Source organism: Drosophila obscura, unplaced genomic scaffold, assembly GCF_018151105.1.
Source record: "Drosophila obscura isolate BZ-5 IFL unplaced genomic scaffold, ASM1815110v1 contig_31, whole genome shotgun sequence".
In the NCBI taxonomy this organism is placed as follows: domain Eukaryota; kingdom Metazoa; phylum Arthropoda; class Insecta; order Diptera; family Drosophilidae; genus Drosophila; species Drosophila obscura.
Window position 1 is genome coordinate 987389 of NW_024542819.1, and position 6861 is coordinate 994249.

Sequence of the window (6861 nt, forward strand, 5' to 3'; positions counted from 1 at the left end):
TTTTTACGCTTGTAAGGAAGTCTCCCAGCAAAGGTACAGCCTCTCAGTCTGTCCAGGGCCCGACCTTCAATACAGCTAAATTTGTATTAAAGACCAGTGCGAGGGGGTAGGGCGCGTCGTGGGCGGCGCTGGCCCAGAGTTATGGGTAGGGGCTGGAAGACCGCGTGGTCGATGTAGGCATAGGGCACGCCCCGTGTGACGTAGACACCGCGGGAGTGGGACGCCTCGCAGCGCTTGGGTGCGGGGACAGGGCACGAGGTGCTGCTGTACCTGGGTATGAAGGATAGGTTAAAGGATGGGGAAGGAGCCTGGTTCGTGAAGACTGTGGCATCCGCGTACCGTCTCACTCAGCTGTCGTTCCCGGGATGAAGAAGGGTTGTCGAGAGGGAGAGGGAGGACCAGTTCGTGGATGCCGTGGCATCCGCGTATGACACCACTGGCTGGCTCCCTTAATTTTTTAGAATTTTAGAATTAAAAAAAAAAATTTACATTTATTTGCTACATCTGTTATCTACATCTACATATATTATGTATATTCTACATCTAACATGTAGATTATACATGTACCATTAAGATTCTACATCTCCTCCGCTAGGGGTTGCTCGCGCACTGAACGCGGCAGAGTGTGCGAGCGAGAAAGAGGGAGGGGGCAGGGGCAACAGAAAATTTCTTCATTCTGGCTATAATTATGATCCGATCTGATTGAGATTCGGCAATCTGGTAGATATGGGCATTCTCTACGATACTGCGTTTTATCGTATCTTTAAAATTGTGCCTGCCACAGATTTTCGTCCTTTGTGAGGGCGGAAGGGGGAGGGCGAAATTTCGAAATACACTTGTAGCAGTGTGATATCACATGAGTCTGGAAACCAAATTTGATTATCCTTACTCTTATAGTCTCTGACATCCAGGCGCTCAACAAGACAGACAGACATGGCTATATCGACTCGGCTATTGATGCTGATCAAGAATATATATACTTTATGGGGTCAGAAACGTTTCCTTCTCTGCGTTACACACATCCACTTTTACCACAAATCTAATATAGCAATCCAGCTACGCAAGCTGTTGCCCTCGCTCACGCTTAGGAGCGTTTTGCCCCCCGGTGACGCGCTCTCGCGCGCATACTCACCACACTTACGCTCCCGCCCTGACTTCGACGGGAGTAATCAATTCGCTTTTCCACCCTAAGCAAAACGGCCGGCTTTTGCACGCGACTACCTATTTACGAATAAATATATATCTACTGAAGAAATTGGAACTGCCTTGTATTTATCTGTGGGAAATCATCCGTGGGACTTCGCATCGCCTCCACGCTCAAACATTGGTCCTTCGAGCCGGATTTACGTCGCCTTCCCCAACCACATCCAGCCTTCGAGCACGGCATCGCCTTCACCACCAGGATCCCAAGATAAGTACGATTTTCGTGTGCCACAAATCCCTTCCATTCGCGATTTGTGTTCCAAAATTCCGAAAAGTCCGAGTTCCGCGATATAAGTACGTATATTCATATACATATATACATTCATATACATAAATGTACTTATTTCTTCATACTGTGCCATCCGTTATCCGTGTCTCTTCTTTTTTCGACACCGCCATATTATCGGCGATTCCGGCCGTTCTCCATTCCTTCAACTTTATCTACCAGTGCTACGGTAGTTTTCAATTCCGTTTTGTCTGTGCATTAATTGTGACAATAATTAAAAAGAAAAATATTCAGCAAGTGCATTCCAGCTCACAACAACAACTCCGCAGCTGATCTCCAAATATTCAAGTCCAAATACATATGTACATCCGTACATACACACACTCTACATCCGTGTCTCTACAAGTGCATTCCATGCACGACCCACCCCAATAAAAATATACACTGGCACATTCCGAGTGCAACTACAATTAAAATTAAGTGTTTTATTTCCATACCTATAACCCACACATATATTTACTTCCATACATTCATACATTTATTGCCATAGTTGGCCGCAATATATTGTCAACTATATACATAACATAATTCCATACAATAAAAATACCACTCCCCGTAGAAAAATACCGCACTCCATACACTACATACATATTTCGCGAAAGTGCCAAATTTAATATAAAATTCGCGATTTCGTACAATTCGTGCACTCCAGCCGCTTTTCACGATCGCTACCCCAACTCCAACATCCTCCACTTTCCAAATAAATTACTCGCGACCAAGGCACTGCGCACTTATAGTAATTATATGGCAATTTCCACTGCCAATTGGCAAATTGGTGTTTCGGTCCTTTGTTGTTGTTTTTGTTCCGTGCATTTGAGGTGGCGCAATCCAAAAATAAATTAATAAAAAAATAAAAAGACAATTTCAAAACAAACAACCGACACTACAAGAAATAAATTGAACGATCCACGATTTCTAATTTAAACCGTTTCGTCATCCGTTTTCCGATTTTTTTCTGTTTTTCTTCGGTATTTCTCCTGATAGTTCTCCAGCGCCCACTCCGCAGTCATATTCTTGACTGTAGCTTCCGGTAACGCTTACGGCGACTAGGTTTATCTGCACTTTGTCGATCCAAAACGACATAAAGAGCAACCTATCGCCCATTCCAATCAACTATCGAGGATATAAATGCCATTCCGTCCGCCGTCCATCCGCAAATAACCCAGTTCTGATCACGAATGCGTCAAAGTAAACGGAGGAGCCCGCACTAACAATATTTGCAAAATATTGCCCAAATCAGTGTGGCCGGTCCTCTCCTCGGCTCAGCGCAATATAGGTCACTCATTGTTTGAGAAATTTCACTTCACGGTGATCTCAAACAATCCGAGTCGACCCGACTATTGTTTTCCAACAAGCTCGAGGCCTTTTCCTGACAGCCTTCCATAAGTGGGTTATATTTGTTTCCTGGCGTCTTTCTGTTTGAAATCTACTTAGATCAGTCTTCTGTCCCTCCAAGACTTCCAAATCCGATTTTCTGTGCGTGTGTGAGTTCGTAATATGCCAACAGGTCACAAGGACGGCAACCAGCTTTTGCCTGTAACCTCTTCCAACCGGCTACGCACCTCGTCCGCCTCCGGAACTCTCTGTCCGAGGTCCGTCGAGGCCAAATCCTCAGCATGTGGACGGACGTCGAGGCCACGTACAAGGCCTGCAAGCGGACATCCGTGACACATACGGCGAATGCTATGGGGTATTTGAGCTGTGCCTCAGTGACCTCAATGCCCAACTGGCCACATCCAAAGTTCTTCCTCCTTCACAGCCAGTCTAACAGGGCGGCTGTCGACTGCCTCCCGTCAACATTGAGGTATTCTCAGGGGACTACGTCCGCTGGCCCACATTCCGGGATCTGTTCACTGCGGTCGTGATCAACAATCCTAGATTGTCTCCGGTAGAGAGGCTGTACTACCTCACCGAGAAGACCCGGGGCGATCCGAAGGCCATCGCAGAGCAATCCCCCCTCACTAATGACGGTTTCGAGTCCGCATGGTTGGCTCTCCGCAGCCGATATGAAAATAATCGGCTTCTGGTGACCAACCAAATTAACATCCTCCTCTTTTTGCCCCGCGTAACATCCGAATGCAGTCGTGCCTTGAAGGATCTTCAAAGTACGATGCAAGGAGTCCTAAGTGCGCTGGCGGTCTCCAACGTCTGCACGGACAACTGGGATAGTCTGCTGGTCATCATCTGCGCTTCCAAATTGCCGAAGTTGAGCCGGGCGTTATGGGAAGCGTCCGTAACGGACAAAAAGGAGGTGCCGCCCTGGAAGGAAATCGACTCCTTCCTGACTCAGCGATACCCAACGCTAGATGCTATCGAGAGCGACCCTTCCACTTCCCAAGGCGCTCCGAATCCGGCACCCGCCAAAGGCAATCGGAATCCGCCATCCTCCCAAAGCCAGTCCAGTCCGTTCCGTTCCCAAGGCAGTCCTGTTCGCGCACTCGTTCCAAAGCCACGTGAATCCGAGCAAGAGCACGTGTGATCTCTGTTCCAAGGAGAATCACCCAATCCGACTATGTCGTCATTTCCTACAAATGACCGTTGATGTTCGCTCCAGCTGCATAAAGAAAAAGCAGCTCTGCCTAAATTGCTTCGCAAGAGGCCATCAGCTTCGCGACTGCTCAAGCTCCCACAATTGCAACACTTGTGGAGGACGACACCACACGCTTCTGCATCGTGGCAATCGTGGTACCGTCCGCAGAAGATTCAAGCTCTTCCGAACCTCATCCTAACGTTCAGACGTATTTCGCCTCCGGCACAAGCTCTGTCCTTCTAGGCACGGCAATTATTAATATTTGCCACCTTGGGAAAAATTTCCGCGCCCGCGCTCTGATCGACTCGGGCTCCGAGGCAACGTTCATTACGGAACGCCTTTTCAACACGATTCAATTGCCATTCCAACGTATTCAGACACAGATCTCCAGCCTCAATCAGACAGTATCCGCTCATTCCGATAAGCTCTGTCAGGTTTCCATTCGCTCTCCAACGAGGCCGGGCTTACGATTAAACGCCACGGCCTATGTTATCCCGGAATTGGCAAAGAATCTTCCGTTGCATCCTATCTCGCCAAGTTTATTGAAAGATTTGCCGAGTCTTCCATTGGAGGATCCTACATTCTGCGAGAGCTCACCAATCGATGTCCTGATTGGAGCCGATATCCTACCATCGGTCATGTCAAGCGGCTTACAGCCCAACATATGTAGCTCTCTTCTCGGCCAAGAAACCATTTTTGGTTGGGTGCTCACTGGTCCCGTGTCCAATACGGCGAGCCATCAAGTTGCATCCTTTTCTTGTCAAATTTCCAGAGTAGCTTCCAGTGTCCCAAATGTGCCGGTCATCCGTTCAAAGATCACTTCTAATGCTTCTTCGACTTTTTCATTTCGCCCTAGCCTTCCACATTCAGACATGGCTAGTGTTCAGAGTGAGGACGGCGCTGGCGGGGCAACAGCTCTGTGGGCATTCCAGCCACACCACTGTTGGCAATCCAGCTACGCAAGCTGTTGCCCTCGCTCTCGCTCTCACGCTTAGGAGCGTTTTTCCCCCCGGTGACGCATCGCATCGCCTCTACGCTCAAACAATGACTGATAGTTATTGAGATCGGATTGCAAGCGAGAGTGAAATGAAATGTCCTTATAATGGACACAGAGTTTAACATCATCCGCATACATAAGTACTCGAGAGTTTGTTAATACTGAAGGAAGATCATTATTAAAGAGTGTATATAGTAGGGGGCCTAGATGGCTGCCCTGTGGTACTCCAGAAGTAACCTTAACAGGAGAAGAGAAGGAGTTTTTGAAGAGGACTCTGTGAGGCCTAGAACGAAGGTAGCTAGAAATCCCTCTCAAAAGATTAGGCGGAAACCCTAAAAGGTAAAGTTTTTGTGCTAGGAGGGAATGGTTTACAGAATCGAACGCTTTGCTGAAATCAGTGTAAATGACATGTGTCTGCAAGTTACCTTGAAAGCCTTTAATGATAAAAGAGGTAAACTCTAATAAATTTGTGGTTGTTGATCGTCGCCTTATAAATCCGTGATGAGACGGAGATATAAGTGATTTGCAGAGATGTTGCAATCAGACTTGCTACCTTTCTAAAGGAGCAAAATAATAAAATAATAATAATAAAATAATCTGTCACCCCAATAGTTTTAATGCCAAGCTCTAGCCGCTCTTAAACGATATTCAAGCTCTAGCCGCTCTTTAACGATATTCACAGCTTAAGCGCTCTTATCTTTACTACGCTCACGCATACTTTCGAGCTACGAACAGTGGGGAGCGTAACCGATAATCGTACGATTGCACAGTTAAGAACTGCCTAATGCTTCTGCAAAGGTATGAGAACATACGATTGCACAGTTAACGTAGAACTTAAAGCTCTAACGAAAACGCGCTTAGACGATCGTCTATTGATGCTACGAGCATTAGAGAAAATTCGATGAGCAAGTGCAGACGTGCAGATATTACCGTGCCCGGAGTGTTCGAATAAACGTGCTTTATATTTTTACCTGCTTTTACGCGCAGAGAATTTTAGAAGAAAAAGCGTAATAATTGGGATAATTGTTTAAATACTATATTGAAGTGGTTGCTGTGTTTCTCTTGCCAAAGGTATGTTGCCATGTTCGTGCAGTGCCCATGTGCTTACATAACCTATGTTGCAGGTCAAATCTTAAGCTGCCCCACCGCGGTGAAGTCTGTCTAAGACTAACCTGGGAGCAGGCTGTGGTAGACAGTTGTCGAGTTTAGTCCAACTACAACCTTCTTGGCGGATTTTTATCCCTCTTCGTGGATCATCTAGAACGGATAGGCTGGCCGCGGCTATAGAATTGGCTCTCGTCTCTAATCAAGAGTCTACTTCGTGAACCGGAGTCGTATATATCGCCAAGTGCCACCTACATCTCCTAGAGATGATTTCTGAAGCGCAGCAGACTAACCCGGACTAACCCAATCCTCATTGGATTCTCACGCAGTCTAAGTTCATATAAATACTAAGAAATTCATAGTTTTATTAACATCTGCCAACGCATATATGTCCGCATAGTGATTCAGTGAATGTGAAACTTTAAAAGCACTCCCCGCTAAGGGCTAGGAATCGTGCAATGTAAATGCACCATAAGTCCCCTTTTTATTTGATTTTCTTTTCGCAATAATGCTTTTCAAATATTTAGTAATATTGTTCTTTTGACCGTAGAATTTAATCATACAATAATCATACAATTAACGTAAATTAATAATCATGCAAACTGAGACAACTGGCTGATAGATATGAACGGTTTTTTTTCGAATTAGTTATTGTTGATATGTATTTAATTAATTTGAATATCTTAAACAGCCAACACCAACACATACGTCTTCATTGGGCCCAACGATACGCAATATAAA